This window comes from Pelophylax lessonae (genome assembly GCF_965119305.1).
Source record: "Pelophylax lessonae genome assembly, chromosome: 4".
NCBI lineage: Eukaryota > Metazoa > Chordata > Amphibia > Anura > Ranidae > Pelophylax > Pelophylax lessonae.
Window position 1 is genome coordinate 413,579,892 of NC_138771.1, and position 24,131 is coordinate 413,604,022.

The 24,131-nt window shown below is 39.0% G+C and overlaps 1 protein-coding gene across 2 annotated transcripts in view; it reads right to left on the minus strand.

Annotated features, from left to right (window-relative positions):
- The window catches only part of GABRG2 (gamma-aminobutyric acid type A receptor subunit gamma2), a 309,240-nt gene that overhangs the window by 58,832 nt on the left and 226,277 nt on the right, over positions 1–24,131 (minus strand). The window lies entirely within an intron of this gene.

Consider the following 24,131-nt stretch of genomic DNA (forward strand, 5'->3'; position numbering starts at 1 on the left):
ATAGAAATACGGGGGGCAACTTAGGAAACAGTGACCATAGGTCGATTAGTTTCAGTATTAATCATAGTAATAGGAAACAAGTGTAATATAAGAACACTGAATTTCAAAAGAGCCAATTTCCCAAAACTGCGCTCTCTGCTAGAAAATATCAAATGGGATAGAACCCTGGGAACAAAGAACATGGAGGAAAAATGGGAGTGCTTCAAGAGCATACTTAACAAAGGGATTGGCCAGTGCATTCCAAAGGGAAATACATTTAAAAGAGCAAAACTAAACCCTGGGTGGCTAAACTCCAACATAAAAATGCATATTAATGCTAAAGAAAAGGCCTTCAAAAAATACAAGGCTGAGGGGTCATTGGCAGCATTCAAGCAAAGAGTGTAATAAGAAATATAAAGACGAAATCAAGGCGGCTAAAATAGAACACGAGAGACATATACTGGAAGAGAATAAAAAGAAAAACAAGAAATTTTTTAAGTATATAAACAGTAAGAAAGCGAGGCCAGAACACATTGGCCCCATAAAAGATGACAAAGGAGATTTGGCCACAGAGGACAGGGAAAAGGCTGTAGTGTTAAATAATTTCTTCTCTTCAGTCTTCACAAAAGAATTGGGGGGCTACACTAACCCAGCTTGTAAGGCCAAACTAAATAACACACCTCAGGAAGTACCGCCATGGCTCACAGAAGATAGACCTAGAACTAAACTAGAGAAACTTAACATAAATAAATCACCGGGACCGGATGGCTTGCACCCGAGGGTTCTTAAAGAGCTCAGCCAGGTGATTGCCAGACCATTATTCTTGATCTTTAAGGATAGTTTACAGACAGGTATAGTGCCAGCTGATTGGAAAAAAGCCAACGTGGTACCAATATTTAAAAAAGGGCCGAGATATATTCCGGGTAACTATAGGCCGGTCAGCCTAACATCAGTAGTCTGCAAGATTTTGGAGGGGATGTTAAGGGACCACATACAAGACTTTAGTAATGAAAATGGTATTATTAGTAGTAATCAACATGGATTCATGAAAAATCGTTCTTGCCAAACCAATCTATTAACCTCCTATGATGAAGTGAGCTGCCACCTAGATAAAGGTAAGCCTGTGGATGTGGTGTATCTGGACTTTGCGAAGGCCTTTGACACCGTTCCCCACAAATGCTTACTGTTCAAACTAAGGAAGGTAGGTATTGACCATAAGGTGAGTACCTGGATAGAGAACTGGCTCCAGGGGAGAGTGCAAAGGGTGGTGATTAATGGGGCGTACTCGGATTGGGCGGGTGTGGAAAGTGGGGTCTCCCAGGGTTCTGTCCTGGGGCCAATCCTGTTTAATTTATTCATAAATGATCTAGAGGAGGGGATATCTAGTACAATCTCAGTATTTGCGGATGATACTAAACTAAGCATGCCAATATCTTCTATGCAGAAAGTGGAAACCTTACAAATAGACCTGAACAAAATAATGGGGTGGGCAACTACATGGCAGATGAGGTTTAATGTTGAAAAATGTAAAGAAATGCACTTGGGTGCCAGAAACCAGAAAGCAAGCTACTCACTAGGGGGGAACCTCTGGGTGAGTCTAGGATGGAAAAGGACCTGGGGGTACTGGTAGACAACAGGCTTGGCAGTGGCATGCAATGCCAAGCCACTGCAAGCAAAGCCAACAGAATACTGGGATGTATAAAAAAGGGGATTCACTCCAGAAATAAAGAGATTATTCTCCCTCTCTACAAGACTCTGGTCCGGCCACATCTGGAGTATTCTGTCAAGTTCTGGGCACCGGTCCTCAGGAAGGATGTGCTGGAACTGGAGAGAGTCCAGAGAAGGGCAACAAATTAATTAGGGGAATGGAGGACATCAGCTAGGAGGAAAGACTACAAGCACTGAAATTATTCTCTCTGGAGACGATTGAGGGGGGATATGATATCAATGTACAAATACTGTACTGGCGACCCTAGCATAAGGAACAAACTATGCAGAGAAAGGGAATACAATAAGACACGTGGCCACTCACTAAAACTAGAGGAAAGGCGGTTTAACCTTAAAATACATAGGGGGTTCTTCACTTTAAGAGAAGTAAGGATGTGGAATTGTCTTCCGCAAACAGTCGTATCAGCAGGGAGCATCGATAGTTTCAAAAAACTATTAGATGGGCACCTTAAAGACCACAACATACAGGGGTATACAATGTACGGTGAACAGCAAACACACACACTCATCATAGGTTGAACTGGATGGACTGATGTCTTTTTTCAACCTCACTAACTATGTAACTATGTTCCTTGTTCTACCTCCAAGTTGAACTGTTTCCCGTTTTTACTACCAGCCTGTAATAGGCCATTGTATACATACATTGCTTCAAACAGACCATTTTACTAAACCTTTTTTACTATCCTGCAACTGCTGTTTGCCACTAAGTGCCTACTCTCTCTGAAAATCAGGGGATTAAATAGCCCCCAGAAAAGAGCGGCCCTGCAAAATGAAGCTACCAAACAACATGGTAACATTAAATTTGTGCAAGAAATGTCATGTCAAATTTTCAACTTCATCAAACCTATGCATACCAAAAAGGTCCTTACTTAATACTTTGTACCATCGGCCAAACCACCTACACTCTGGTTTTTGTGTATAGCCTCAACTCCAAGCAGCTTCGCTTCTGCAAGCATATACATTATCCTAGGTGGTGACTTCAACATAGTTGGTGACCCTTCCATAGTTCCCTTTACAAATTATCAACATCACCGCCCTGCCTGGAACCCTTTTTTTAAGCTTTCGATCTCTTCAATGTGTTGAGATGTCAGCATGGCCTTGAGTGAGATTTTACCTACTTTTACCCATATCAGGTATCCTATTCATGCATTGACCTCTTTGTTGTCGACAAATGGACCCTCCAAAATATTACAAATAAGAATCATCTCCTGGTCTAACCATGCCTCCGTCTCTATAACCCTGGATGACCAACGATCAGGAGCCCCACAGCTTTGGAGGCTCAACTCTTCCCTGCTGGCGGATACAGGAGTCACCAAAAAATTGTATCTAAACATCGCACCTTCTTTGGACTAAATTACTTACCTAACACTGACCGATTAGTCCTTTGGCTAACCTATAAAGCCTACATATGTGAGTTAATAGAGCTGAACCAAAAACTTAGTTCCCTGCTGCTATACAAATTTGAAAACAATCTCAAATACGCTAAAGCTAATTTTTATGCTTTAGGCAACAAAGTGAGAGCTCATTAGTGTAGTGTTAGTATAGTGTGAGTATAGTGCAGTGTGAGTTTTGTGTGTTAGTGTAGTGTGAGTATAGTGTAGTGTCAGTGTACTGTGAGTATATTGAAAGTGTTAATATATTGTGAGTATAGTGTGAGTGGAGTGCAGTGCAGTGTTTAACAGTATTATATTACATTTAGTGCTGTATACACAATTTTTTGGTTGCTGCATCTTTTGTTTTTTTGTTCCTCTGCTTGCCCCCTTTTTTTAAATTTTCAGCTGCAGTTTCACTTACTGCGTCACTGGTGTTCTGCTTTTTTTATCAATTTTTTTCATACGTTTTTTTCAGTCTTCAGTCCTCAATTTAAAGTGCACCAAACACCACATTTTATTCAATAAAGTGCATTCAATCACCCTATCCTATTCCTGTTATCCTGCCACAACATGCAGAGGAGGTGGTGGACTGGCTTACTAAACCATCCTCATCCTCTATCGCCCAAGCTGACACTAATTTGGAGTCCTTTGTAGCTGCTAGTGTCCTATTCTGTCTCCTTTTCCACAGATACTCCTGTCATAGCCCCACCATCATGGAGGAGTCAGTTATTTAACCACAGCGTCAGCCACTTTCTTCTTGAGGATGCACAGCCATTACTTGATTCTGATGTTGGTTCTGAGATTGAGGAAGGGAGTAACATGAGCCTCCAGAGAGGGGATAATACTGATAAACAACAAATTGGCAGTTATATTCCTCAATAGACTTGGGCCTGAGTATACTATAATTTGGCTTTTTCACATAAGGCTTGCTCACTGGTGTGCAAAATTGTGTTATGTCCATCCACATTCTGCCAAAGAGACACCAGAATTTATCAAAAAAATCTCTAATCTTTTTCCGAGTGCACAAAAATGTGGCCTTCATTCAGACTGGTTCCCCAAGCCGTTGTTTACAAAATAAATAACACTTGCAGGGAAAAATTGAATTGTCTTTTTTTTTGCTGCAGCAGGTTCTATACATAGTACAGATGGGTGACAGGCAAACTAAGAGGACCCCCCAGGCACTATATTTAAAGGAATTTTTAATTTTTATTGTTTCACTTTAAGCATCATTAAAATCACTGCTCCTTTTTTTTTTTTGCCTTGACACATGTCACCCAAGGCAGAACCCGTGCCCCCATACCAATTTTTTGGGCAATAACTTGCATATAAGCCTTTAAAAGAAGGACTTTTGATCTTTTTGAGTTCGGATCCTATAGGCTTTAATAGGGTTTGGGGTTTGGGTCTGAACTTTTTCCCTGTTCAGACGTTCTGGTGGTGAACCAAACACGGGGGTGTTCGGCCTATCACTATTCCTTACCTGGGGATTCAACTGGCCCCCACTATAAACCAGCTAATTGACTTGAACTACCAAGCTTTGAAACAGTAGATAATAGCGTGGGAAAAACAGTGTGATGTCAGTGTTCCATTGGTTAATGGCAGAGTAGATCAGACAGCAGCTTCTCTATTTGCCACACATTGTTCCAGCTAGGTTAGCACCACCTCAGGGTCTTCAAAGAAGTGGAACCGATCATCACCTTCCACTCAAAGATGGGCTGAGAATAACATGGAGTATTTGAGGTGTTGTATCCTTAATTGGCTTCGGTAAAGGTCTTACAGTGGGGTTGTACTTCTGCAGAGAAATCAGGGAAAACTGATGGTATGAAAATCTTGATGTTACCTAGCAGATGTTGCCTTTCTCCCTATCTCTGTAGTTCAAGAGTTTTGTGATGAACGTGTGAGATGGTGCTCCTTGAGGAGGTGGTCTTCCTGACATGTGGTGTGCTCTCTCAATCACAAACATAGAGGAGAAGGCCTCTCAGCCATAGGTGTTAATCAATAAGTCCTCTAAGAAAGTTGTTTAATCAGCTTCCTCCACTCCCTCTGGCAAGCCGATAAAGCGTAAGTTACACCAATGCAACCTGTTTTTGATATCATCTTGTTTTTGTAAAAGTTGGCTCACTTGTACTTGTCCACAGTTGGAGACGAGACATCTTGTAGAGGTGGAATTGCATCCTCCATGCTGCCCAATCTGCTCTCTGATTGTTTGAACCAGTCTCTAAGTCCTGAAACTGCCTATCATATCATTAGTTTCTTCTAGAACATTTACATGAACCCCATCATAGTTACCTCATCACTATCATACCTTTCAGTTTTTCTTGACTTTTATGACAGAGACACGTTTTTTTTTTTTTGTGTTTATTGTCCTCTGTGCTAGCTCTCCTGTTCCATAGCACTTATACTGTAAAAATCACTGAGCAGTGTAGCAGGGGAGTATTGACAAAATTGGATGCACCTGTACATACGAAACCAACAGCCTCTAGAGTTAACAAGTGTATGTACCAATGGTATTTGCTTTGAATTGTGGAAAGGACAGCTGATTTGGTTCATGTCATACAATAAGAATTTTTGGAGAAAAGGAAAATAATAATAAAGTTCAAATCAAAGAGCAAAAGGATGGATCACTAGGATCCAATTCTCTGCATGGTAACTGAATTTAAAAATTCTGTGCAAAGGCATGACCTGTAATACAGCATATATTTACAATATAATTGTTTTGAAAGCTTCAAAAGCTAAAAGGATCCTACTTCAGTTAATTTTTACAACATTTCAAAGGGAAAATTCATTATTGTTGCAAGATATTTAGAAGTTTAATCTGCCTGTAGTCCAATGTATTAGGAAAATGTAATTTATGAACAAGATGGAAAGTTATACAGCCCAGCTCCTAAAACACTTCCCTCCCAATCGCAGCAATTTTCATTGTCCAATCCTACCCAGCATCATCCAACCTTAAAAACAAAAATGTCCCTACCAGGTCCTCTTCTTGCTGTGCATGTGGGCCATATCCATAGCAGTCCCCAGCAGTCCAGGAAAAAAAAAGCTTACCCATAGGAATGAATGGGTTTTGGGCATGCATGCAAAGAACCAGGAGAACCCAGCAGAGACATTTTCACTACAAAAGGCTATGAGAGAATGGAGAGTAAAGTATTGTACTGATCATTAATATTATTATTATTATCATCAAAAACAGTATTTCCTTTTCTACTGCAAATTCTTCCCCCTTCCCGAGTCTTTTATCAGATCATGTCCCCAGAATGCTTCTGAAACAACAAAAACATTCACAACCGCCCACATTTTTAACAGCACATAGGGAGGGAAACCTTGCTGTCCTGGATGACTCCCAGAAACTGAGTTACCGGTAAGTCTAACTCTGGTTTTCTCCAGTCATCTGTCCAGGACAGCACAGGAAAGGATCAGAGAGAACTTACCAGATTAGAGGGGGACTACCGCCTGAAGGACCTTTCTCACAAATTCCTGATCTTGCACTGAGAAAAGCTCCAATCTGTAATGTTTAATGAAAGTTGAGTAGCTTGACTACCTTGCTGCTCGACAAATTTGTTCTGGCTTTGCCCAACCTTGCTCTGCCCATGAGGCAGATCGCGCCTGCGTAGAATGAGCCATAGGGGAAAAAGGGCCCTCCTTATTCAAGATTTTGTAAGCTTCCGTGATTGCCTGCTGGATCCAACCGGCGATCGTGTTTTTTTAAAACAACAATGAAAGAGAAACATGGCGCCCAGTGTAATCCAATATATGGGTGTGCCTGTGTTAGTACCTCAGCTGCTCCTTAGAAAACTCCTGGGGTTAGAGTCTGATCGATGTAAGAACTGGAAAAAAGGAAACGCGTCTGGTTGAGGTTATCATGTAGAATAATAAATAAAATGTAAATGGTGATACAAATGCAAGTGGGGGTATCCTGAGTAAAGGCTCCACACCAGGAAGATCCAAGTTATAACAGTTTATTAGTTAAAACGATAGACATCAATTAATGCCATACTGGATGACACTTGTTGGAGTGTCAGGCTGAGCCTGTGTACTTGCCCCACTGCTGCTAGATCCTGCATAGGCGTAACACCATGGAAGACAGACCCCAGCACCTCAACTGGAATAGTGGTCCGAGCGGCGAATAATACGTGTGTACCGGGAGATGGAGCATTGCAATGTGCATCTGCGAGTGGAGACAGTGGCGGCGCAGGTGATGACGTCAATCACCCGTGCTCGAAGAGCAGGCTCAGATGGACAACCCCTTCAGTGTGGAAACGAACGGTCCCATCACCATGATGACATGTTTCGCGCTCCGCGCTTTGTCAAAGTCAGGTGATGGGACGGACCGAACAATGCAATTTACAATGACCGAAATGACAATTAATATGGCTGCATAGAGCTAAAACAGCTGTGGGAGAAGTAGACAGAGAACTACATAGTAAAATACTGTGTAACAACTCCTACCCACCCATGGACATTTAAAATGGAAACTATGAATAGGGAAATTGTGAACAGAAAAAAGCTTACTGCGCTACCCTTTTAACTAGTGAACAGCTCTTAGTATGGGTTGTTAATTAACAAAGTGCAGTATGGTGAATAAAAATAAATAAATAAGTAAGTATGGATCACTCCAAACTCAAATGTAAAGTGCAATAATGCCCATATGAAATAAAATAAAATAAATACAATAACAATATAAATATCAAAAAATGGTGCAACAACAGCATTACATAAATAATATGACTTAAATAGTGACAGTCCGTTTAGCGTGACTAAAGTGCAAAGTGCTGGAAAAAAGTCTCTTTGTGCAGATTTCAAACGGTGGTGACTCCTGTGACCCTCTGATCACCCTCCAGTGCTCGAAGGTAAGGTATCCCACTTACCAGATATGGTGGATTCTTATGGCGTACGCCAAAAAGAATCTGTAAACGCTTGTGTGTTTCTCCTAACCTTGGATGGTCCGGTTCTGTGTTTGGCCCATAAGTACTCGGGATAAACAAGAAAGAGAAATGCTCCTCATAGTGTAGAAAGGTAACGACCTTTATTACTCGAACACATGCATATAAACACACTCTTCATGTAAAAAACACATCCAATAAAAGTCCTTAAAAACTGTGATGAAAAAACTCCAGAAACTCTTGTGCAAATATCGCAAAGGAAAACCGTGATAGGTCACAGCAAAAAATGTGGGGTACCCATATGGATACTAGTACCGCTGCTGAGCTTCCATAGTGCCTCGCGGCACGGTATGTCTGGACGCTGTGTGATCACCGCTGAGTTCGCCGTACCCGGAAGTGGTGTGGCGGCGTGCGGTCCAACGATAGCTCAGAGCGAGGCAGCGTGCGTACCAACTTGACGCGTTTCGTCAGAGATGTGACGTCTTCGGAAGTGGTACGTGCGCTGCGTGTCAACTTGGTTTTATGCGGAAGGATCAAGGTTCAGCCCATCTTGATCCCGCCTCAATAATTTATGCAAACCGGAAGTAATTCATTGAATCCGCGATCTTATTTCTATGTACATATTACTCCCATTTGTTATTGAGGCTAAATGCGAATAGCTTATTTGGGTCGGCCTAAGACCATTTGTTTAGTTTAGATTCATCCCGAAGCCATTTTATTACTATTGTGCCATAATGTATATATGAGGATCAATCAATTACTTCCGTATGGAGCATAATCGATTGTCATTACATTCATAATTACTAAATCACTCTTTAACCAACAATAATAATTTACATCATTATCATTATACTTATAAAACATGTTACAATACACTAAAGGTTTAATTGATAAATAGCTCGCTCAATACTAATAGGCCTACTAAAATACACTAAGGAATTTATTCAATGTGCAATAAATATTAATAAAATATAATATATAAGTCCCCTTACATTATTTACATTAAAACCCCTTGGTGTGTTGCAAATATTAAAATTGATAAAAAAGTATATGTCCATTTACATTATTAGCATTATGCTAGTGAAATTAATTACTTCAGATTGGAAACCCCTTAATATATTTAAAAATTTGTTATGAAACAGTTTATGTCTAAATCTTTGTTCATTCCACCAGGTTGTAATGTGCCTAACTCACATATCCAAAAAGTTTCGTTTTTAGATATTGCAATTTTTCTGTCTCCTCCCCTCCAATGTAGATCTACCGTATCTATGCCGCAAAAACGTAATAATGAGGGGTCCCTATTGTGATGGGTCCTGAAATGCATGGAGAGGGTATGTTTCTTATATCCTCTTCTGATGTTACCCAGGTGTTCACCTATTCTTGTGCTCAGTTTTCTAGTAGTGCGGCCTACATATTGCAGACCGCATGGGCATGTGGCCAGGTAGGTGACATGGGTGCTTGAGCATGTTATTAATTTTTTAATTTCATATTCCTTAGAAGTGACGTGAGAAACAAAGGAAGTTTGTTTTCTAACCCTTGTTCTCACTGTGTTGCATGCCTTGCATTTATTGCATGCGTAGAAGCCCTTAAAATCCAAAAAGGTGGATACCATCCGCCTTGGTGGGTCAGGAATGTTATGGGCTAACTTATCTTTTAGGTTAGGTACTCTGCGATATATGAATTGTGGCTTTGGTGGTAGTATAGTTTTTAGGGTGTTATCCCTCATTAGTATGTGCCAATGTTGTTTAAAGACTTTTTCTACCTGTTTGTAATTTCTATGGTACTGTGTAATAAAAGCTAAATTAAAGTGGCTGGTGCTTGGATCATTAGCCCTATTTCTATCTTGCAATAGGGTGGTCCTGTCCTTATTTTTTACTTGATCTCGCAATGTAATTAGTTTTTGTGTGTCATATCCTTTGTCTGAGAATCTTTCTATGAGGGTATTAGTCTGCTCAATATAATCCCTGTCATCCCTGCAGTTTCTTCTCATTCGTAACATCTGACCCTTTGGGATTCCCTCAATCCATCTAGGGTGATGACAGCTGTGGGTGGGTATGTATCCATTGCGGTCTGTGCTCTTAAAAAAAGTTTTGGTATAAAATTTCCCCTCTTTGATGTAAATAGTCAAATCTAAAAAATTTACTTCATGTTTGTTATATGTCCCAGTAAAACTTATCTTATAGTTGTTAATATTCATGTTTTCCATAAAAACTTTTAAAGACTCCTCTGTTCCGGACCACACAATATCTCTCTGGTATTTTTTAACCTTTTTATTTTGCGTGTCCCTATCCAGTTTTTCCAAAAAATCTTTCAAATTTTTATACCTATCTTTATACTCAGTGGATTGTGTATATGGTTCTAGTTGGTTTTTTATGGTTTTTATTTTCTCCTTAATATTTAATAGTTTTTTCTTTCGTCGAGTTACTATTAGCTCTAATAGTTTAGTTTCGCTATCTTTAAAAAAGTTGTACCATTCCTCTTCTAGTGTTTTATCTTCTATACCATCATTGGGAGCTAGGTCCCACCTTAGCCTCCTAGGAGTAATGTCCTCCTTGATGTATTTTTCCAAGGTGGTAATGTCCCACCAAGTTCTTATCTGTTTATCCATGTTATTTTTCAATACTTTAAATAGCTGTTCATAGTGTAGAAAGGTAACGACCTTTGTTACTCGAACACATGCATATAAACACACTCTTCATGTAAAAAACACATCCAATAAAAGTCCTTAAAAACTGTGATGAAAAAACTCCAGAAACTCTTGTGCAAATACTGGTGACTAATTGCTCACTTTCCTTAGTTCACACTGGTGACTAATTGCTACACACAGCCATGGACCTTGGCAATATCTTTGACTATGCTGACAACAAAAGAGTCGATGTAGATCTACTCTTTTCAGGTGGTCAAATTGAAGCCAAAACACCCAATTTGGAACAGCTATTTAAAGTATTGAAAAATAACATGGATAAACAGATAAGAACTTGGTGGGACATTACCACCTTGGAAAAATACATCAAGGAGGACATTACTCCTAGGAGGCTAAGGTGGGACCTAGCCCCCAATGATGGTATAGAAGATAAAACACTAGAAGAGGAATGGTACAACTTTTTTAAAGATAGCGAAACTAAACTATTAGAGCTAATAGTAACTCGACGAAAGAAAAAACTATTAAATATTAAGGAGAAAATAAAAACCATAAAAAACCAACTAGAACCATATACACAATCCACTGAGTATAAAGATAGGTATAAAAATTTGAAAGATTTTTTGGAAAAACTGGATAGGGACACGCAAAATAAAAAGGTTAAAAAATACCAGAGAGACATCAAGGATTATGAAACAAAACTGGTGTATAAGTGGCAAGAACTTTTGGAGGAACCTGAAGCCATTTCCAGGGACTCATCTCCTGCCAGAGATAGACAGGAGCCGAGTACTAGCATAAGTAATACTCCAAGGAGGCCTAATCAACCAGGAATAGAAAACAAACCGAAAACACCTGGAGGCCCCCAAACAGTGAAGACACCCAAACACCCATCCAATAACCATTATAACAGCCCCCAATACAGAGACAATGGACAGGGCAATTATCATCCATCTAACTACCCCTATTATCCTCACCCTCAGGATTTTCAACACAGAGGGTATGGCAACCCCCCAGGACCTCCGCATTCCTACAGGGGAAACAGAGGATGGAACCCCCAATACCGTGGAAGGGGAAGGGGGGGAAGGGGGAAACCCTGGTACCAACCCTACCCCTATCAGCATCCACCCCCCCCTCCACCGCCTCCACCTCCACCCCCGCCCCCCCAGCCAGGGTATGGAGGGGAGGACGGAGAAGGAGGGGGTGCAGAGGGGGCCACCACCAAAAGAAAAAGAGATCATTAGGTCAGGGTATCTTCAACCTGACCAATGAGACCTTTACAGAGAAAGAACTTATAGTCCTAGACCAAGGATTAAAATATGCCCCGGACAATAAATTTAATGAATTCCAAACATTTATAGATTTGCAAAAATTTATAAGAACAGTAAATATAAAAAAACACTTCCACCAAAAAGAAAGTAATGTAGGAAAGGATGCAAATCCTATGCCCACTACCCCCAGTGATTTTAAACATAGCAATTTTAAAAATAAATCAACTTTTAATCCTAAACCCCTAAACAACCACTACACGGACACTTTTAAAAATATGGTAGCTCAGGATCTAAAGAATATCACTAAATACAAAGCAAGATCAAAAAAGGATATATGGGAAGGCATTAGACAAATAGAAAAAAGAAAAAACATCGTTATCCGCCCCGCAGACAAAGGAGGGGGGATAGTCATATTAAGTAAAGAAATGTACAAACATGAACTGAACAGACTGGTGCAAGACATATCTACCTATGAGAAATTAAAACACAACCCCACAAGTAAATATAGAAGCAAAGTCAAACTACTATTGAAAAAAGCACATAAAAGAGGTATTCTAAATAAAAAAGAGTATAGATACCTCATTCCGGACCACCCAAGATTACCAGTAATATATCAAGTCCCGAAAGTACACAAAAGCACCACAGCCCCACCAGGAAGGCCCATTATTAGTGGAATAAATTCCATTTTTTCCAGAATAGGAGAATATTTGGATTTTTACTTGCAGCCTCTGGTACAGTCCTATCCGGCCTACCTTAGGGATAGCAAACAACTGATTAATATATTAGACCAAACAGAGTGTGTTCCGAATTTGATCATGGCTACAGTCGACGTTGAGTCGCTGTATACTAACATAGATCAGACGGATGCACTACGAGCAATAATGTGGGCTTTAAAAGATAAAACAGATTTAAAATCAGAACAACAAATTCTAATGGGAGAAATGCTAGATCTGGCCATGGGAGGCAACTATTTCTGGCATGAGGGACAATATTACAGACAGCACAGAGGTGTTGCTATGGGGGCGAAATATGCCCCCAGTGTTGCTAATATCTTCTTAAGCAAATGGGAACATGAAGAAATATTCCACACATTCAACCAGAACCTTTTAATTTACAAACGATACATCGACGATATTTTTATTGTGTGGTCCGGAACAGAGGAGTCTTTAAAAGTTTTTATGGAAAACATGAATATTAACAACTATAAGATAAGTTTTACTGGGACATATAACAAACATGAAGTAAATTTTTTAGATTTGACTATTTACATCAAAGAGGGGAAATTTTATACCAAAACTTTTTTTAAGAGCACAGACCGCAATGGATACACAGCTGTCATCACCCTAGATGGATTGAGGGAATCCCAAAGGGTCAGATGTTACGAATGAGAAGAAACTGCAGGGATGACAGGGATTATATTGAGCAGACTAATACCCTCATAGAAAGATTCTCAGACAAAGGATATGACACACAAAAACTAATTACATTGCGAGATCAAGTAAAAAATAAGGACAGGACCACCCTATTGCAAGATAGAAATAGGGCTAATGATCCAAGCACCAGCCACTTTAATTTAGCTTTTATTACACAGTACCATAGAAATTACAAACAGGTAGAAAAAGTCTTTAAACAACATTGGCACATACTAATGAGGGATAACACCCTAAAAACTATACTACCACCAAAGCCACAATTCATATATCGCAGAGTACCTAACCTAAAAGATAAGTTAGCCCATAACATTCCTGACCCACCAAGGCGGATGGTATCCACCTTTTTGGATTTTAAGGGCTTCTACGCATGCAATAAATGCAAGGCATGCAACACAGTGAGAACAAGGGTTAGAAAACAAACTTCCTTTGTTTCTCACGTCACTTCTAAGGAATATGAAATTAAAAAATTAATAACATGCTCAAGCACCCATGTCACCTACCTGGCCACATGCCCATGCGGTCTGCAATATGTAGGCCGCACTACTAGAAAACTGAGCACAAGAATAGGTGAACACCTGGGTAACATCAGAAGAGGATATAAGAAACATACCCTCTCCATGCATTTCAGGACCCATCACAATAGGGACCCCTCATTATTACGTTTTTGCGGCATAGATACGGTAGATCTACATTGGAGGGGAGGAGACAGAAAAATTGCAATATCTAAAAACGAAACTTTTTGGATATGTGAGTTAGGCACATTACAACCTGGTGGAATGAACAAAGATTTAGACATAAACTGTTTCATAACAAATTTTTAAATATATTAAGGGGTTTCCAATCTGAAGTAATTAATTTCACTAGCATAATGCTAATAATGTAAATGGACATATACTTTTTTATCAATTTTAATATTTGCAACACACCAAGGGGTTTTTAATGTAAATAATGTAAGGGGACTTATATATTATATTTTATTAATATTTATTGCACATTGAATAAATTCCTTAGTGTATTATAGTAGGCCTATTAGTATTGAGCGAGCTATTTATCAATTAAACCTTTAGTGTATTGTAACATGTTTTATAAGTATAATGATGATGATGTAAATTATTATTGTTGGTTAAAGAGTGATTTAGTAATTATGAATGTAATGACAATCGATTATGCTCCATACGGAAGTAATTGATTGATCCTCATATATACATTATGGCACAATAGTAATAAAATGGCTTCGGGATGAATCTAAACTAAACAAATGGTCTTAGGCCGACCCAAATAAGCTATTCGCATTTAGCCTCAATAACAAATGGGAGTAATATGTACATAGAAATAAGATCGCGGATTCAATGAATTACTTCCGGTTTGCATAAATTATTGAGGCGGGATCAAGATGGGCTGAACCTTGATCCTTCCGCATAAAACCAAGTTGACACGCAGCGCACGTACCACTTCCGAAGACGTCACATCTCTGACGAAACGCGTCAAGTTGGTACGCACGCTGCCTCGCTCTGAGCCATCGTTGGACCGCACGCCGCCACACCACTTCCGGGTACGGCGAACTCAGCGGTGATCACACAGCGTCCAGACATACCGTGCCGCGAGGCACTATGGAAGCTCAGCAGCGGTACTAGTATCCATATGGGTACCCCACATTTTTTGCTGTGACCTATCACGGTTTTCCTTTGCGATATTTGCACAAGAGTTTCTGGAGTTTTTTCATCACAGTTTTTAAGGACTTTTATTGGATGTGTTTTTTACATGAAGAGTGTGTTTATATGCATGTGTTCGAGTAATAAAGGTCATTACCTTTCTACACTATGAGGAGCATTTCTCTTTCTTGTTTATCCTGAGTACTTATGGGCCAAACACAGAACCGGACCATCCGAGGTTAGGAGAAACACACAAGCGCTTATAGATTCTTTTTGGCGTACGCCATAAGAATCCACCATATCTGGTAAGTGGGATACCTTACCTTCGAGCACTGGAGGGTGATCAGAGGGTCACAGGAGTCACCACCGTTTGAAATCTGCACAAAGAGACTTTTTTCCAGCACTTTGCACTTTAGTCACGCTAAACGGACTGTCACTATTTAAGTCATATTATTTATGTAATGCTGTTGTTGCACCATTTTTTGATATTTATATTGTTATTGTATTTATTTTATTTTATTTCATATGGGCATTATTGCACTTTACATTTGAGTTTGGAGTGATCCATACTTACTTATTTATTTATTTTTATTCACCATACTGCACTTTGTTAATTAACAACCCATACTAAGAGCTGTTCACTAGTTAAAAGGGTAGCGCAGTAAGCTTTTTTCTGTTCACAATCCTAGATCACTAATTTTTAGTGCACCTGATTACATTGCAGCTTCCCACAGACATTATTTTGCACTCCTTGGCGCGAGTATTTCCATATCACAATAGGGAAATTATTTGAAAAAAATTATTACATTGGACGACTAAATAATATGATGTATGAAAATAAAAATAAATCATAATAATACGTTTTTTCTTTGTCTTTTAAGACAGCCAGCAGGGGCGCATGGCCCGTATATTTTTCAAAGTAATGGGTTAAAGGTCCTGAAATAGGAAGATGTTGTCTTTGTTAAAAGTGATGAGCTCGTTTTGTCTGGCCTTCCTTAAAATCTCTTCTTTGAGAGTAAAGCTGGTGACACAACAAATGACATCTCTTGGGGGTGCATTCAACAAACTTTTTGGCTTGAGAGCTCTATGGCTATGGGCTCTATCAAACTCAATGGCTGCATCATCAGGTCTTTCTAACAGGTTGTTGAATATAGTTTGAAGTGCAGGCCTCACTTGCTCTGCTGTAATAATCTCAGGTAATCCCTTCACTCCTATGTTGTGCCTCCTTCCTCTGTTATCAAGGTCCTCTAAATGTCTGTTAAGAGCGATAAGATGGACAGAGTGGGTCTCAGTGACTTTTTCAAGCCTAGTGATTGCTCTGTCTCTCTGTATGCCTTCTCTCTTGTGGGACGCCATCTGCTCCGTTAGAGAGATAAAGTCTGTTCTGAAGTCAGTGATGGCTGCCGTGAAGGATCTTTTCATCTCGGTGAGTGTGGGAGGCATTTCTGTTGAATCCGATTCTCTTACCAGCTCCTTTGAGGGTGCTGGGGATTCCTCCCGGAGTCCTCCTCGAGACGAGAGGTCGCCATCTTACCGGCTAACACGCTGCCTCTGCGAGCCTGCTTGGTTTGGAAGATTTCAGGTATGTTACGAGCGGAAGATGTCCCGTAAAGGCGCTGGGACCTGCTGCTGGGGGTTGCCTTGGTTAATCTGCCCATTGCTGATCCACTGCTAGCTTAGATTGTGGTCAAAGCGCTTTGCTGATTAAATATTTGTAATATACTGTTATGTTAGGGCTTGCTGTATGTGAGCAATATGCAGTGCTCAAAGTGGGGTATGTGCAATATTTAACAATGAATATATAAATATATAAACCATATATGTGCAAATTCTGCTTATATGCTGTACAACATGTGCAATTTTGTAAATACCATATCACAAATGCATGTGTGCAAATTCCGCAAGGTACTGTGCAACATGTGCCATGTTATAAATAGCCATATCACGAATTTGTAAGTGCAAGTTCCGCAAAGTGAGTGCAAAACATAAACTGTGCAATATGCAGTGTGCATACAACGTATGACGATAGTGCTACACAATAGGAATAAAAGAATATATGAAAATATAACAAACAATATTCCACAATGAAAGTGCTCTCTATGAAATAAATATAGTGCTATAGGTATTCAGTCCTTGCACTCTGTGCAATGCCAAATATTAGAAGTGAAATGTGCAAATAAATATCCAAATGAACAATTAATGCTATAAAGTGCTGGCGCCTGGGATGTGCTTGAAGTATGCCGGTGTCCTCAGCTTGCTGCTGGGTTACCACTTTTTGCAGTGAGTGATTCACATGTGTATAGATAAAATCACTCATCAGATGATGTGGGTTATAGATGCCTTTCGACAGTACAACCTTTACTGCTTTTAGTGGTTACCCCCACTTGATACTGGGAAGCAGATCCTGTTCAGCAGGCTAGGCTGGGGTTGCCGGTGTCCTGGCTGTGGATTCCTCCCATGGGGTTATGCAAAAAAAGGGGTACTCCGCATAGTGTAATTTCTTCAAATAAAAGTTTATTTTGCCTTCTGGTGCGTACAACCGATAGACATTAAAATGTATATAAAACATATATATATATGAAATCATAGGTATCCTGGTATGTTTTCCAAAGTAAAGTGCATGGCCGTCACGGTGTGTGTGAGCAGTGGCTAACTGCGGTACTGCGAGTGCCTCTTCCGGTTTGTGTTCCACTGGTCACATTACGGCATGGCGTGCATTCCACCTTACACGTTTTGTCACCCAGCTGACGTTCTCTGAGGTCTTCTGCAGCAAACCAGCAGCAAGCTGAGGACACCAGCATACTTCAAGCACATCCCAGGCACCAGCACTTTATAGCATTAATTGTTCATTTGGATATTTATTTGCACATTTCCCTTCTAATATTTGGCATTGCACAGTGCAAGGACTGAATACCTATAGCACTATATTTATTGCACAGAGAGCACAATAATTTTTGTTATATTTTCATATATTCTTTTATTCCTATTGTGTTGCACTATTGTCATACGTTGTATGCACACTGCATATTGCACAATTTATGTTTATGCACTCACTTTGCGGAATTTGCACTTACAAACTAGTGATACGGCTATTTATAACATGGCACGTGTTGCACAGTACCTTGCGGAATTTGCACACATGCATTTGTGATACGATATTTACAAAATTGCACATGTTGTACAGCATATAAGCAGAATTTGCACATATATGGTTTATATATTTATATATTTATTGTTAAATATAGCACATACCCGAATTTGAGCACTGCATATTGCTCACATACTGCAAGAGCTAAGGTGAGGTTCCCCTACTGGAAGCCTTTTTTTCCCCCCTTCTAGTCTATCTACCCCCTAGCTGCTGCATAAAAGATATATACTACATATAGGCCTATCCAGTGGCGCGAGGGTATACCCCAACAGGTAAAATACACAATATACTGTATATGCTGGAAAGCATTGATGAATTGATTGTTTGTGTTTTCTGCCTCCGGAGGTGGAGCCTGTCTCACCTGTGCTGTCCTGGACATATGACTGGAGAAAATGCATCTTCCTGTCTGTTGCATATTGATAACATAATTTTGGCTTGGGAATAGTCACTGGACTGGAGCTTAAAGATAACTTTTTAACGAATATATGAAAGTTTTTTGAGGTTTTGCTGATTAATAATTCATAATATACTGTATATGCTAGACAGCATTGGTGAATGAGGTTTTCCATTATGCATATTCATAAATTGTGTTTGGGTAACAATGGCTATACAGAAATGTTGTAAAGAGCTTATCTTTGGGCAGTGAAGTGTAAATATATTCTCTGTAACAAGTCAAAATTATAACTGTGCTGTTTGCCTGTATTTTCATATGATGCTTGCATTATCACTTGAGCACAATGGTCATTTTGATTGCATACTGTCCCTCTTGACTGAACTTGTTCATCAATATATTTTGGAAGTCAACACAAAGAAGCTTCATGCATGTGCATGATTTTGGATTTGGTAGAATTTTGAGGACAAACGTATTTCTTAGTACACCTGCTGCGATGAGGATTTAACACATCAGTGCGCAGAACAATGTAATTTATATTCAGATTTATATTTCTGAGGCATGTTGAATTTCAAAGATGTAGCTGAATGGATTTCCAAATGAGAAGTAATAAGCCAGGCATTTTTTAAAACCAATGCAGTATTGCAAACAATATTTAAAGAGGCACCAGCCCTGTCATCTTGTGCCTAGAAAGAAATATGCATCGTCAAACTTTTTTTGACTTCACTATTATCTGGGTGTTTCAAAGCCACTCTATTGTCGGTGAGCCATACATTTTGATTACTTGCTCTATTTAAGAAGAAGAGAAATGCATCAACATCACCATATTAATAGGATAAAGCTCTGTGCTGGTTTCTGAAATGAGATTATCAGTCCACATAGATGAGAATGCAAATGGGCATCATGCTTCATGACTGATTAATGCATTATTCTCTTTCTACTTCCATTGGCTATGGAAATAAGCCAATGTCCTTGACAATTATTAATAAAGCTGACAATGTATATTTAAAATACAGGAGCAGACTTACTGCTAGCAAATAAGTCTAACAATGCTGTGTTATTTTAAAGTCATTATCAACACTTTTTATAAATGCATGTTATGTTAGTTTATAAACCCTAAAGTGAGCCTCATACATATAAAAACAAAAAAGTCAAATACATTGCAATGATTTTCATAACCTTTATTGCAGAGCCAGTGTTGTTAAGTAGGAAGCTTTACGAAAAGAAAGGCCTTTAAACTTATAAAGACTTTGAAAGAGATTAGGAAAGGCGGTATTTTCAGTATGAAGCTACGATCAAACACATAACCTCAACAGGAGTAAAGTTTAAAAACTAATCTTAGAAAGTATTATTTTAACCCATTCCCACCAGCCTCACACATATATGCATTGTCACAGAGGTAAGCCTTCTTCCGTGGAGTTGCAATAATGAGTAACTGTGTTTGTACTGGAAGTGTGCTTCATAGAACCCATCCAGCATGAAGACCAAACTACCACTAAAAGCTCCTGGTCTCATGCTAGCGATCAGAAGTCAGCAGGACTGGTCTCTGATAAAATAACCAGTGTGATAGCCTGTAAAACCAACCCCTGTACTCTTTCTACTTTTGAATAGAGAAATGATGCACTGTATTTTTTTCCTCTTGCTAAAGGAGAAGAATATAAACCAAAAAAGTCTGTGTAAAAAAATAAAATTTTTGATAAAATAGCTATATAAGCATTGCATTAGGTCAGTGTATGGGTCAGTGTCAGGGTTAGGCTTCTTTCACACGGGTGCTCCGTATATCATCCCATCAATTTGCATGTCAATTGGATTGCGGATGTCAGCGGATAACCATCCGCTGACATCCGATTTGCCTCCTTTCAGTTCTGTTCCGTTTTTTAGAACAGAACAGAACCCTATTTTTCTTCCGTTTAAAAAACGGAAAGGACGCAAAATTGGATGTCAGCAGTGTCATCCGCTAACATCCGCAATCCCATAGACATCCATTATGTCCGTATATCATCCGCAAACGGATGGGATGATATGCGGACATACGGACCGGATGACACAAGTGTCATCCGCGTCCGTAGGAAAAAAAAAGAGCAAAATACGGTCCGCCCCGTGTGAAAGTAGCCTAAGTGTGTTTTAGGTACGATTTGTTATTTTTTATTTAGTGTCAGCCTCAGTGTCCGTGTGTTTAGATTTAGACCATTCTCTTGTTTTTTGGCCCTACAATAGGTACAAATAAAAAATATTATACACATAATTGGTATTGCTGCGAACATCAAAATGAGGAGAATTAGGACTGTTATCTTTTGATAATAATAACAAAAAGGAGATATTTATTACAATATACCATTAAATTAAAGCTCAATTTATTCTAAAAATAAACAAGCACTGTATAGTTTACCTGGATACACAAAGTAGTTGCAATGATTGTTTCTAGGTTTACTAACACTTGCCAAACTTGCAAAACTGGGTTTAGGCATTAAGGTTTGTTTTATCTTTGAAGTTAACAAAAGTAGTTCATACTTGAAACAAACTTTCAGCAGAAGCAGTGAATGAACCAACAGGAAGTTGATTTTAAATATGCTTGGAGAAAACATAGGGCCATAATAAAGAAAAATATTAAAAAAAATGCACAAAAAATAAATAAAAAACCTAAATGGTAAAAATGCTAAAATATAAATTTAAAAGATAGACATAGTAGGTGGATCATTTGGTCTTTTTCTGCCACCACACTTCTATACTGTATGTCTAAGTAAGAGCTGCCTTTACCAATCACGTGATCAATCCTAGTGTTGTGGGAATCTTTAATAAATGAAACTCCCAGTACAGGAAGTAGCGAAGAGCAAGTTACAAGGGCAACACTATAAATATTCTGTGAAAGTATTAATATACAGTATAATAGACACGTGTGCAAGACAAAAACATACACATTTTTGCCAGTTTTATTTTAACCATTTCTGGACCGGAAGGATTTGCCCCCTTAATTACTAGGCCATTTTTTGAGATTCGGCACTGCGTTACTTTGCGCGGTTGTGCGATGCTGTACCCAAATAAAATCGACGTCCTTTTTTTTCCCCACAAATAGAACTTTCTTTTGGTGGTATTTGATCACCTCTGCAGTTTTTTGATTATGCGCTATAAATCAAAAAATTATTTTGAAAAAAAAAGCTGTATTTTTCACTTCTGCTATATAACATTCCCAATAAAAAAAATAAATAAAAAAAACACATTTTTGGCCCATTTGAATTTTGCCACAAATTTTTTGTAAAAAATAATCCCATTAAGTGTATTTTGATTGGTTTGCGCAAAAGTTATCGCGTCTACAAATTGGGAGAAAGATTTATGCCATTTTTATGTTTTTGTTTTTTTTTACTAGTAATGGTGGTGATCTGCGATTTTTAGAGGGACTGCGACATTGCGGCGGACAGATCGGACCCCTAACTGACATTTTTGACACCTTTGGGGGGACCAGTGACATTACTACAGTAATCAGTGGGTGCTAAAAATATGCACTGTTACTGTAATAATGACACTGGCAGGGATGGGGTTAACACCAGGGATGATCAAAGGGTTAAATGTGTACCTAGGGGGTGATTTTAACTGTGGGGGGGCCAGACTTGGTGGATGGAAACAGGGCTCCTGTGTTTCGAAAAAACAGGAACACAGGAGCCCTGTTTCAATCAGTGACAGATGAGCGGCGTGCCATGTTTACAATGGCACACTGCCTTCTGTCAGTCCCTGCAGAGATCACCGCTTTACCGGTGGCCATCGCGGCTGCTGGACCCATTGCTTAGCTGCAGGGCGAGAGGGTGGGCGTGCGCGCCCGAGACCCGCTCCCGCGAGCGCAGGAGATCAAGCCTGCCGTAGTATAGCTGCAGCGGCTGGGCTTTAAGCGGTTAATCATGACCTATAAACATAAATACAGAAAATATATATTGAATAGGTTTAAATTACAATATGGTTTGTGTACTAATTAAATATATAATTTATGGGGTTTTCCTTTAAAATAACTACTGTATGTCACAAAAAAAGTATCTATGAGGACTGTTTCCAACAGCTGCAAGGGGAACCCTGCAAGGTCTTCTATTGGCTCTGTCACAAATAAAGCTGCTCGAAGATTTGACTTTTGGGTCTGAAATATGGCTTTTCCTATGAAAAGAAAGATATGGCTTCTTTTAAATGTATGTGCATATGTTTTTGGAATATTTTCCAAAAAAGTTTTAAATTCCTTTTACTGTGCTCTTCTTCTTCTAGCATATTTAAATGACATACCTCTCCACCAACAGACATAACAACTGTGAGCCCAAATAATTGTACCTTTATGATTAAATAAACTAAATAATTTGTCTTTATCTTGTTAACATTCCATTTATTTAACGACCTTGATTAAAATATACATGGTCTTCATGGAATCTCCCCACAATGGGTTTGAAGGGGTGTTCTGAAGTCAGCAATGAATTGCATATTTGGTTGTCCTGAAGAATAGCCCTAGTTTCTAGACTTAAGTGTCCATATACTGATTGAAACTCACATAGTTCAGTTGGGAATGCCTGAATTTCGACCAGTGTGTGGTTGTCCCCGCATGACAGAAGTTTCTCATTTGATTGACTTCTTTTGAAGGGACTTGTTGGAAAATGTTTCTTGATCAGCAGCTGCAGCCACAGATTAGTGTGTTCGGACAGTGGTGGGTGCAGCTGTAAGAATACAATGTCGAAGAGGGGGGAAATTCTTCATCCACCTCATTTGTGTGGATTACTTTTTTCTTTTTTCCCAGCTTACTGTCTGAATGACAAAAAGCTGTGTATGGCCAGTTAATGATTACCAGCAATTCTCCCTAAAACATCCCAAGGGAGCCTACTACTTCATTATTGGACAATAAAGCTCTAGGAATGAGATTTGTAGCTCATGTGCTGGTTTTATGTGGCAATTGGCATATGTGCCTGTGTCTTTTTTCATATGATTTGGTAATTCATAGAGTTAACTCAATAATAACCTCTGAATCAGTTCTAGCTATGCAGGCAATCTACTTGAAAAAACTTCCTACAATCTTGACAACCCTGGCTCCACCATTACAAATGTATGAGTTTGGGGATTCACATCTATTATTTTATTCTTAGTTAGATACCAAGGGGCTTCTACAGCTATTTCTGTTCAAACCACATCTAATATTACCTATTTTTTTTGTTATATTACTCAATATTCTTTATATGATTTATATAGAATTTGTTTCTATCAGTCTTATCATTGTTTTTGTACACACATCTATTCTAACAGTCTGTGAGGACTAAGGCAAATGCCCACGTTTTGTGTACAAGTTATAATAAAAAAAACTTGTCAAACTGGCTGGTTCTCTATACATGAAAATTAGTTTTAAAGGAGCGTGTACTCATAGTTACGTATTTCAAGCAAATGTTTTTCTTAAAAAACTTATGGTGATAGGGAATGTGTTAGAGTAGAATTATTGTCCCAATTAAACATCAACATAAGTGGTTAAGGGCTAATAAAAGGATTAAAGACATGAACTGATGACACTGCTAAGAGTATAAATAAATATCCCATACTGTACATAATTATATGAGAAGGTACAGTAGTGCTGTGGTTTAACCCATACGTATTTCATACATTTTGGTTAATAGAGTATATGCTTGTATGT